Source organism: Haemaphysalis longicornis, unplaced genomic scaffold (genome assembly GCF_048455015.1).
Source record: "Haemaphysalis longicornis isolate Haplotype H1 unplaced genomic scaffold, Haemaphysalis longicornis Haplotype H1 scaffold_2, whole genome shotgun sequence".
NCBI lineage: Eukaryota > Metazoa > Arthropoda > Arachnida > Ixodida > Ixodidae > Haemaphysalis > Haemaphysalis longicornis.
The window spans coordinates 4,899,772-4,911,121 of record NW_027526295.1 but is presented as its reverse complement, the minus strand read 5'-3'; the positions used below and the strand labels follow the sequence as shown (position 1 = coordinate 4,911,121).

General features: G+C 49.6%; 1 long non-coding RNA gene across 1 annotated transcript; it reads right to left on the bottom strand.

Annotated features, from left to right (window-relative positions):
• Positions 1 to 1,968: 1,968 nt before the first annotated feature.
• Positions 1,969 to 10,872, bottom strand: LOC144168700 (uncharacterized). Its single transcript, XR_013322206.1, has 2 exons — positions 10,785 to 10,872; positions 1,969 to 2,118 (listed from the first exon to the last, which is right to left on the bottom strand). It is a non-coding gene; the product is annotated as an uncharacterized LOC144168700 (long non-coding RNA).
• Positions 10,873 to 11,350: the final 478 nt, after the last annotated feature.

Sequence of the window (11,350 nt, the reverse complement as noted above, 5' to 3'; positions counted from 1 at the left end):
TCAAACCCCCAAACTCCCCCTCTGGGTACGGCCCTGTAGCTACTGCATGTAATTCAGAGTTCAGCTGACCATCATCTGAAGTGAAACTTTGCTTCTTTTGCAGCTGACCATGGCCACGGTGACTGCGACACACTGGGCCATCTTTGGATGTGCAGAAAAATGGAGCAATAAATTTGTACGCTTTATTAACAAAATACTTCTGTTGAATGGTTACCTGTGTTACCAGAAAACTTTTTCTTTGAGATTTATGGGCCGATCAAAATTCATCACATTGAGGTAATGGCAGGGCATTATTTTCTAGTACCAGGGTCCTTTCACCTGACTGTGGTTCCCAAGAAAGACACGGGGTCCCTGGAAAACCACACCTTTACTTGAAGTCCCGTTCCCCCAAGGTGCGATCATCAGCAGGTCACGCTGTGCACACCTAGTCCAGCACTGTTGGCCATGTTCTAATCCAGGCCATGTGATGCCACATCTTCGTCTTCCCCTGGGACATATCCCGTGGGATTGACCACCGCCACCGTTGTCCGGTTACCACAATTTGAAACGACGCGCAAGGAGCAGTATAATGGATGAGCAGTTGTGCACAAGCAAATTACATAGGCAAAGTTACACATGCCGTGATCCACGGCTAGTCATCATTTGTCTGGCTGAAGTGCAGAATAAATGTCTTTCCATTTCTGACCATTTTGGTGTTGCCATGTCACTTCCTCAGCAAGTGTGACAGGTCATGCGAGGCAACAAAATGAGCCATAATGGAGTAAGGGATACAACAGGAGTTGCAAGTTATTTGTTTTCATAACGTTACTATTAGTAGACTACCTATAACAAAGCTACCTTTCAGTTCTTATGAGGTTTCACTGTAAATGCCACGAAAAAGTAAATCCCTGTTAGTCCATGAAGAAAAAATGAATGTTTGGTTCATTGGAATGACTGCCTCATTAGTATGACACTGGCACGCATTATGGGACGCAGTGCAACTGGCTGATGCCAGCAAAAGCAAGCGCAAGTTGTTAGGCAGAGCTTATGAGCTTGAAAAACAAGTTTTTTTTTTTTTCATTTTATCATAGTAAGAATCGGGAGAACAATGGAACTTGAAAAAAATATGTAAAATAAACAAAAGTACCAGTGTGCACTGTTGTGCTGTGCACACTATGCTTGTTAGAGCTGCTCAGCAGTATGGCGCTTTGGAGTTTTCTCAACACTGGCCGATTGGCGTAAGCGACATCGTCTTGCATGACCCTATTTCTTGAGCATACCCTATATTTCACGAAACGATTACTACATGCTGTAACAAAGACAAGCCAGAAATACAAGCCAGGTGCACATACGCTCAAAAACAAAGTGAGTATGGACAGTGGGCCTGAGTTGTATTCATGCGCCATCTAGAGGACCAGCGGTAAACGAAGAAATGAAATTATAAGGCATTTATTTTGCCACAGGGCATAGATGAGGGAGTAGGAGTTGATGATGACAAAAGTTAATTGAACATAGAAATGTTCACTTCGCAGATGAAGTCCAAGAGAGAATGATGATGAGGCCCATGTATCCATGTAGTGTATGCAGTTGCGTCGCCTACGCGGAGGCCTGTCACCGCAAGATGTTGCATCCTTGTCGGATGCAAGGCAAGGTTTCCCCATCTGCTGCAGCCCTAGGTAACGTGCTCAACATTCATTTCAAATGCCTGCCCTGGATACATCATCGCTGACATCACAAGAGACATATTTAGCGAGAGGATTGAAACTTTGGCTTAAATTGTGTAATCTCTTAATGAATAAAACATTATTCGCTGCTTGGCAAGCAGTAGGGGCTCTATAAGACACCCAATGTTGTGAGTGAAACTGGTATTTTGTCCTAATGGCCCCTTTAACATGAATAAAAGGTTTGCTCTACAACAGGATTTGTAGCAACTGCGAAACTTAGCAAAGAACTGTAATGTTGTGGCACAGCAGATAAGACGAACCATGGTTGAAGGTTATGAGCGATCTATTTACATCATTTACAAAATGGCCATGAGAGAGTCAGTGCTGGCTTCGCCCCCACGCAGCTTCTCCCTCGTAATTGTCATCAATGGTCAGCCATGGGAATTGTCCACCATGCCCCGTGACAGAATGGCACCTGGAAAAATCAAGGAATGGTCAGGGTTACTCATTAAAGGCCAACGGTACTCACATTTCAGCTCGGCCAGATTTATCAATTTGTAGTAAGTACCACCCAACGCCGCCTGTATAAACATTGCTTGACACGTCGCGTGCTTTTCAATAGGAAGGGTAGGGACGCTTAGTTCAGCCACTCATCCGCTATGTGGTGCGCGCCGGCGGACATTTCTCCTTACGTCGCTGCTCTGGAGTCGCAAACGCTGCACCCACTTTTGACGCATGTCTGTCGGCTTGCCTGTTGGGTTTCAAGAGCCGTTTCGGTCACATCTTAGGCGCGACGGGGTGATAGTTCTGGGGCGCGCTGGGGATCTCGTTCAACATGTTGCTCGCTTTATACTTGCTGCATTTTTCCAAAGATAACTGACGGAGGAGGAACTGAAATATATGTGTAAGAACATATTAATTGTCAGGTAGATAAATAGTGAACAGAAACACTATATTTTAGGAAGGTGCAGCCATTATTTTACTGATGTTTTTTTCTCTCTGGAGGATTTAGGGAAGAAAAAATTGCCTGCACATTTTTCATTCAGGCGCTCGCTTCCACCATTACTTTCGCAAAATATCACGTGCTTGTAAAGTTTAGAAGATTATAGAAAAAAAAGGATAAGCAGCTGAGGGTTCCGCCACGCTGTCCGGACACCTCTACAGTACAGTCCTCAATTTTAAAAGTGCATACCGATGCGGAGTGCGAACAGCGGGGAGAAAACAAGACCGAAATGCGGAGGGGACAGAGGGGGGTATGCCCCACTCAGAAAATTTCGGGGCCCGTGATTCAAGTAGATAAGAGCGCAAAGCTGGCACCAGCCTGCGGCAGCACAAGTGATTTTGCTCCGAGAGAGAGAGAAACAACTTTGGCTGAGCCCATTTCAGGTGACGCTCGCAGGCGTCAGACGGGGTGGAACCCTAGTCACGAGTCCCATATGAGTCCAATAGCTCCTGGCCCCTGGACGCGAGCTCTTGCTGCGTCGACAGGTCGGGGCTGGACATCAAGATCTCCCATCGCTCGGGTAGGGGGGGAAGGGGAAGGGGGAGGGAAGGTAGAGGATTCTTGAGCTCAGTACACTCCGCCAGTATGTGCGGCAGGGTGCCTTCCGTCTTTTTGCAGAACGGGCAGATGGGGTCGTGTTCTGCCGGGAACATCTTGTTCAATAAAGCTGGGTGCGCCAGTGACCCCGCTTGTGCGCGGCGCACTATTGTTTGTTGCTTGCGGTCGAGTTGCTGGTGCGGCACAGGAAGCCTGCACCTGGCGCTCCTGTACAGCGTGGTAATCTCGCGGTAGCTCGTGACTGGGTGCGGTAGCTCCGACTCGTCCTCGGCCCGGTCTGCTAGTTCGCGGGCGTAGTGGTCGGCGAGGGCGTTGCCTTCCACTGTCGAGTGCGCCGGAACCCACACGAGCTCTACGTCTCGTCCCGGTGGGCTGCGCTTTGCGAGAATTGCCATGGCCGCGTGGGAGACGATCCCCTTGCGGTAGTTGCCGTAAGCCGTCTTGGAATCAGTGACGATCGTATGCACGTCTCCGTGCGTGAGGGCGAGAGCGATGGCCATCTCTTCTGCTTGGCTGGCATCTGTCGTCCGTAGCGACGCGCTGGTCACCAGCTTGTCGATGGTCGTGACGGCGGCCACTGCTTTGCTGCTGTGCTGGGGAAGTGAGGCGTCCACGGGCAAAGGCGGTTTTATCAGGGACAGACCAAGACAGACAGGCATGGTGAAATGATGATGATGATGATGATGATTAAAGGCCTCCCCTTTGAATCGGGGTGATGGCGTGCGCCATCTAGCCTATCTTAGTAGTTTGAATTTAAATTTAGTCCCTCAACTCGGATTTCTTTTTACTTCTGCCCTGCCGCTACCCCTGGCTGCGATGTTATTTTATCGACTTCCCTGCTTTTTTTCCACCAATACTCTAGCCGCTGCTTAGTAATACCTACTGCTGACCAGTTAATGCTTCCATCATTTGCGAAGCCCAGTGCCTCAGGAAGTAGGACTTTCCCCCCAATTCTATCCGGCTGAATCTTTTGGCATCCTATTACTATGTGGTCGATTGTTTCTTTATCCCTGCCACATACAACACATGTATCATCCTGGGACGAATATTTGGCGTAGGAGCGCCACCTGGGGAACCCTAAACAAACTTTAAACTATTTTGCATAGTTTCCGAGAAGCGGTGCTGGCGGGCGGACATGAAAGCACAAAGGAAGGCTACGGAGCGGGGAAGGGTAGGAGAGAGCAACAGGAGAGTGGCTGTTTGCCCATTTTTCCGCTCACGTGTTAGGCAGTAATCATACAGACGGCGCTGGTACCACCAAATCAGCTGGGACACTAGTGGTGGCCCCGCGAAACGCTTTGTTAATCAGTCGGAAGAAAGCTATGCGTCAGACCACGCTACACCTGCCAGAGCATCACAAACAGCCATGACGCGCCTGTTATGCTCCAGCCAGCCACGCAACTGGAGAACCAGTCGAGCTCTGCTGTGAACACTTCACCCATTTGCTGCCCCATGCGCACGCAGAACTTGCGCGCTGGACAGCCGCAACATCACTCCAATGGCTGCGCTCTTCTCGATTTTGGTTTCAAAATCGACAATTTTTGCTGACCGCTTGCGGCTTCCACGCAAGCATTTCAGCTGTTGTATTTTCATCTCACTTTCTTTTTCAGAAGACCATACAGGAATATCGTTTTCAAGAGGTTGAAATTTTAGTGCAGTTGGCCTTTAAGAAAAAAATATTTTGGTGAGGGTAGTTTGCAAATTTTAACACTGCATAATTAGTGTTTACTCTATTGCTAAGTTCCAAGCACATTTGCAGCATTGTTGAAAACATTTATTAAAATAAGGGGAAGGGGAAACAGAAAAAGAAGCAGTGGGTGGTTATTCCAGTCCCATAGGTGGTAGGCTGCGTGCATTCACAGCTGTACTGCCCTGGGAGATCATCAACTCACTGTCTGAGCAAGTTGCTGTGCAGCAAGCCCTTCCACTGCTTTGAGGAGGGGGAGAGAGGTAGGGAGTTTGTGGGAGAGCCATGCCAGGTGGGGTATAGTGTGAGGGGGTATTGAGGTAGTAACAGCAATTGTTGTGTTAGATGAAATCCTGTGAAGTTTGCGCAAAGGTGGTGATAGTGAGCGTGGGTTTAACGATCGTTTTAGACGCACCCATCTGCCATGGAAAAAGAGTGGGGGGGTGGGGGGAGAGAGGTGGGAGGCCCGGCAGAGGTAAACATTCTTAGCTTGGAGAAAAGGTACAGGATGGGACAGTCTTGGAGCAGGGTGTAAATGCCTTGAATGCAAGGTCACAGAGCACGTGCCACATTATTCCAATGAAGAGATGCATGGGCAGGGACAATGACAGTCTAGGGCCACTGAAAGGAAATGGTCGCTGTGAAAGCCCCAAGGAAAAGCACCCGCATGCTGCCTGCAAGTTTGTGAGTACGCTAATACAGGAGGAAGAGCCAATGCAATGGCTGCTGCTTCGGCTGGGTCTCGAAGATGGTGAGGAATCGAGGAATAGGAAGAGTTACACCACTGGCATGGATGGCTTTTCCACATTACACCAGAGCTGTGCAGAACAGCCCTGAATATGTGGGTAAGTTTCAAAAAAAAAAAAAAAGCAGTAATTGTGAATTGTTTTTTTGATCACGCACGCCAGGCACAGAAGTGCCGTCTTTCTTCCGTTACCCCTCCTGGCTACCTGGCTCTGGCTCCCCCGATGCCTCGCTCTGCGGAAGTATTCGTCAACAAAGCTAGGGCCAACGCAGCTCTCACACCCCACATCACTGTTATATACTGATGGTTGCTGATGGAATGAGGGACAACGGCTAGCTTTAAAGTTGGGTTTCACAGGCCGCCATCGTGTGTGTCTCTGCCGACGCTAGGCCTGTCTTTATTGACAAAAGAACCGGCACCCAGAGGGCGCTAGTGATGATACATATATAACATGCCACCACACAAGTAATAAAAACATAAACAGTTAATGACTGACAGGATCTTAGTACAAAAATCTTGACGGAACTCTCACAGATCTTCCTGAACGAGTCTGGCGCTGCTGTGCTTGCAGTGGCAAGTCTCTTGGGTTTGACTGACTGGGGGAGTCACTGGAAATGAGCGAAAAGTCTAGAGGATAGTAGTCCTCGGCCGTCAGTTGGGGGTTTCTCGAGTCTACTTCCTGGTTCCGCTCGGCCTTGGGCTCTCCTGAGCATGTTCTTATTCGGAGGTGATGGCGGTTGCGTGCGTAGCTCTGGCCATCAGATGATGTCACCTTGTATCTCCGCGGTGCTGGACCCACTTGGGTCACAACTGCTTGTCTCCAGCTTTTCCCATGCCAGAACCATACTGGCTGTTTCTTGTGCAGAGGAGGCAGCTCTTGCGCATGCTGATCCCCATGCTTATGTTGTGCACGCTGCCTAGCTTGAAGCTGCTTGGAGAATGACTTGTGTGGATAGTGTGGTAGCAAGGTGCTTGGGGAGGCTGGTATTAGAGTCCTTATCCTTCTTCCCATCAGCATTTCTGCTGGGGATGGAAGGCCGTTACTTGGGGTTGCTCTATAGGTCATCAGTACCAGTGCCAAGTCCTTTCCTTCAGAGAGTGCCCTGGTCATTGTGGCCTTGATGGTTTGTATTGTCCTCTCTGCCTGTCCATTGGACCTTGGAAAGAGTGGTGAACTTGGATTGTGGACAATGTCCCATTCCTTGTTGAAACTTCTGTACTCCGCAGAGTCAAATGGAGGGCCTTGATCACTCACGATTTCATTTGGTATGCCGTGACGTGCATACAGATCCTTGAGCACAGCTATAAGAGCAGATGCTGTTGTAGTCGGCATTTTCTCAACTTCCACAAACTTTGAGTAGTAATCGACTACAAGCAAATAAGTGGTGCCGCTGTGGTGGAAGAAATCCATGGCCACTTTCTCCCATGGACGTGTTGGTAGGTCTCGGTCGAGAAGTGGTTCTTTCTGATTTGCTCTTTGATGTCGTTGGCAAACTTCACAGCCGCTGACCAGCTCCTCGATGTCTTGGTTTAACCTGGGCCAGAAGACACTTTGAGAGGCCAGGTTCTTGCATGCAACGATGCCACGATGGGTGATGTGGAGTCTTGAGAGGACATCCTTCTGGCATGCTTGTGGAACTACTAGTCGTTCACCATAACAGACGAAGCCATCTGTTACGTAGAGTTCACTTCTTCTTGAGTAGAAGGGCTTGACCGATGGGTGAACCTTCGAGATTTTGTTTGGCCAACCGTGCTCGATGTAGGTCATTACACGCTTCAGGACGTCATCTGCTGCCGTGCTAGCTTGGATTTCAGCCAGCTTTGCCGTGGATGGTCGAACCAAGGTGCAGACCAGGACACCCTGTTCTTCATCAGCTGTGCTGATGCTCTGTGCTGGGTCAGGCGTGCGAGAGAGTGCATCGGCAACTGCCAAAAGTTTTCCAGGTATATGAACCAACTTCAGAGTGAAACGCTGAATGCGAAGAAGCAATCTCTGAAGTCTGGGGGAAACCTTGTGGAAGTCTTTTTTGTGTAATCCAATGAGGGGTTTGTGGTCTGTCTCAACAACGATGCTGCGACCACAGATGTAGTAGTAAAACTGTTCACAAGCAAACACTACGGCCAACAGTTCCTTTTCAATTTGCGCATAGCGCTGCTGTGCTGGCGTCAGTGCTGCTGATGCATATGCCACTGGGAATCCGTTCTGGAGAAGGACGCTGCCAATTCCATACGAGCTAGCATCGGTCGATATGACAATTGGTTGAGCTGGATCGAAGTAGTGCAGCACTGGTGCAGTTGTCAGGCTGCCTTTGATTTCGTTGAATGCATCTGACATCTCACGGGTCCAATGCCACGCGACGTCAGACTTCAGGAGCTCACGCAAAGGTTGCGTCTTTAATGAAAAGTTTGGAACGAACTTCATTAGGTATGTTGCCATCCCAAGGAATCGAAGGAGCTCTGCCTTTTCAGTTGGTGGTTGTATGGCATTGATTGCCTTTACCTTGTCGGGGTCAGGGGCAATGCCGTCTTGGGTAAGCTGGTGTCCAAGGTAGGTTACTGAAGACAATCCCAGCTTGAGCTTGTCTTTGTTCAGCTTGAGGTTGTTGTTGCGTGCTGTCATAAGCACCTTTCGCAGATGGGTTGTGTGCTCACTCGATGTTCTGGAAGCTACCAAGATGTCGTCGAAGTACGGCATCACGATTGTTTGACGCTCAAAGACTCTGTCGATGGGTTGTTGAAAAAGCTCTGGGGCTGTGCTGAGGCCAAAAGGTACTCTCCGGAATCTGTAGCGACCCCAAGGCGTGGCGAATGTGCACAGGTACGAACTCTCTTCATCAAGAGCTAGCTGCCAAAAGGCGCTCTTTGCATCAAGCACCGAGAACACAGTGCACCCAGATAGTTGTGCAAAGAGTTCTTCTGGAACTGGGATGCGGTAGTGGTGCCGCTTGACTGCTGCGTTCAGGTTTCTTGGATCCAGACAGATTCGCACAGTTCCATCCTTCTTTGTGATGATGACGATGGGATGGACCCAATCTGTTGGTTCTGTCACAGCCGTGATGATGCCATTGTGTTCCATTTGTGCAAGCTCAGACTTAACAGTCTCTTCAAGAGCACTTGGCACTCGGCGAGGGGCAGTCACTGTAGGCTTTACGTCAGGCTTGAGGTGAATGCTGTATTCTCCTGGTAGTCTACCGATGCCCTTGAATACATCTGGAAATTCTTGAAGGACGTCTTCAAAGTCTGATGCAGGGTGAGGGGCCTTCTTCGTTGCCTCGACGAGCCTCACTCGATGCAACCGGTCTAAGGCTGTGCACGCAGATGCTCCAAGTATAGGCTTCAAATTTCCTTTTACAAGCAAAAACTTGAGGTTGGATTGGGTGTTCTTCACAGTGCAAAGGAACTGGCACTCATTCTCGATGTCGAGTTGCTCTCCTAGGTAGGTCGTGACCTTTGCTTTAGTTTTCTTGACCGCTGGATGGGGCTTCCATTTGGACACAAGTTGCTCTGGGAGAATGTTGACATCGGATCCCGTGTCCAGCTTGAACGTCACTGGGTTGCCGCTGACGTTGACAGTCTCAAGCCAGTCCGAGTGCGACTCTTCTGTGATGTCGTTTACAGTCAGGCTGCCCAGTCCAAAATCTTGAACAGCTACATCTTCCTCCATATCTAACATTCGGACGTGCCGCGGTGCTGCTCGCTGTTTCTGTCGGCAAACGTTTTGAAAATGCCCGAACTTCCCACAGGCGTAGCAGGTTGTGCCATATGCAGGGCACTGTCGGGGCAGGTGGGTGGTTCCACACCTACCACAACTTTTCTGGGGCTTGGCTTCTGAATGTTGAGGCTGGTTGCTTCTTTGTTGAAACCGGGGCTGTCTTTTCGGCTGTTGCCTGTTCTGCTGTCGATGTGGCTGCCTGCAGCGGTTCAGGTTGTCGACCACCACTTCTTGTTTGTCAAGAGTCGTCGCCAGGGAAGACACGTGCTGTTTCGAGATCTCAGCCGCTCTGCATGTCGTGATGATCTTTTCTAAAGTCAAGTCCCTCTCCCGAAACAGGCGTTCTCGCAGAGCTGCGTCGCGGATTCCGATGATAATCCTGTCGCCTAGAAGGCGGTTGTGCTGGTCGCCAAAATCGCACTTTCTCGACTGGCACTGCAGCTCAGCTATGAAGTCGTCAACTGGCTGATTTTCCTTTTGGTACATGCAGTTGAAAACAGCTGCCGCCTGCGTAACGTTTTTGTACGGCAGGTACTTTTCATCAAACTTCGTAAAAATGGCAGCGACGGTGTCGGTAATTGGCTCACCGCTTGCTGGGGCTGTAAAGCTGAAGGTGTCGACGATTTTCCGTGCAGCGGGGCCGATAACGTGTAGTAGTAGTGCTCTCCTTGTTGCTGGTGGCTTTGTTGTGTACTCACACGCTGCTTCGTAGAGTTCGTAAGCCGTCTTCCATTCCGACCACGTTTCGGCGGGATTGCTGCCCGGCTCGAACGGCTTCGGCGGTTGGATCAGGGGAAATGCCATCACAATTTCCTCGTTGCTCTACTGTAGTTGCTTTGTAGAGTTGCTGCGTTGCGAAATTTTAACTTCTGACACCATGTTATATACTGATGGTTGCTGATGGAATGAGGGACAACGGCTAGCTTTAAAGTTGGGTTTCACAGGCCGCAATCGTGTGTCATAGAGTTTCATACTAATATACACTAGAGGGGACACTGGCGCTAGTGTCTATGCGAGCCGTTGATCGTCTGCTTCAACCCATAGAGTTTCATACTAAAGTGTATATTAGTATGAAACTCTATGTCGTGTGTGTCTCTGCCGACGCTAGGCCTGTCTTTATTCACAAAAGAACCGGCACCCAGAGGGCGCTAGTGATGATACATATATAACAATCACTAGAAAATTGATTTACCCAACGGGATCTCCACCTGTCCCCATTGCCGGATGACCCTATTCGCCACCTTTGACCAACACCACAACGAATGTGATGCATTGTGCGGAAGAAGCAGGACATGGAATAAATATTATTGGGGCTCTTCGATTGAGTGTGAAACCTCGCGACAACAGTCTCGGGGCGGGACAGCAAAGAAGGAAGCATAGAGGTATTAAAAGCATTGAATCGTAACAAACTGGTCGTATGTATTCACCACACTCACCATGTCGCATCGCTGGCGATCCGTTGGTTAACCGGCCGCTGCTGAAAAACGACGACCGCACCTGCGCTACAACACAGCCGCCATCGCGCCGATTCGAGAGACAAAAAAAAAAAAGGCAAAGGCTGCTGCACCCCGGGGATCATTTCCCCCGGGGTGCTCCAGCCTCGCCCGATCGGGGCTGGCTGGAGCGCCCCACGGAAGTGACGTCACCTGTTTTTTGTTATTATTTCTTGGATTTGGTCGTCGTTGTTGATCGCCGAAATTAGTACTAAGTACCATGCCGGCCATGCAAAGCGGCCGTGCCGGCACTCATGTTTAGGTCGGCTGTGCTTTCGTTGTGTACGATGAAAAGCACGCGCTTTTTGTACGCGCAGTAAGCGCAGGCTGATAACTCTTCTCCTTGGTACATCGGCTGTCGTTCGGTACGTGTTGTAGCATCTACGGCGCACCGGCGGGCAAGGCAAAACCACTCCGAGTGGAGGATTCGGAGGATTGTGTTGCACGTTTAAATTCGCCGGCTTTTGTAACCGCACTTCTTTCTTTCTTTTTATTTGGAAGGTGTGTGC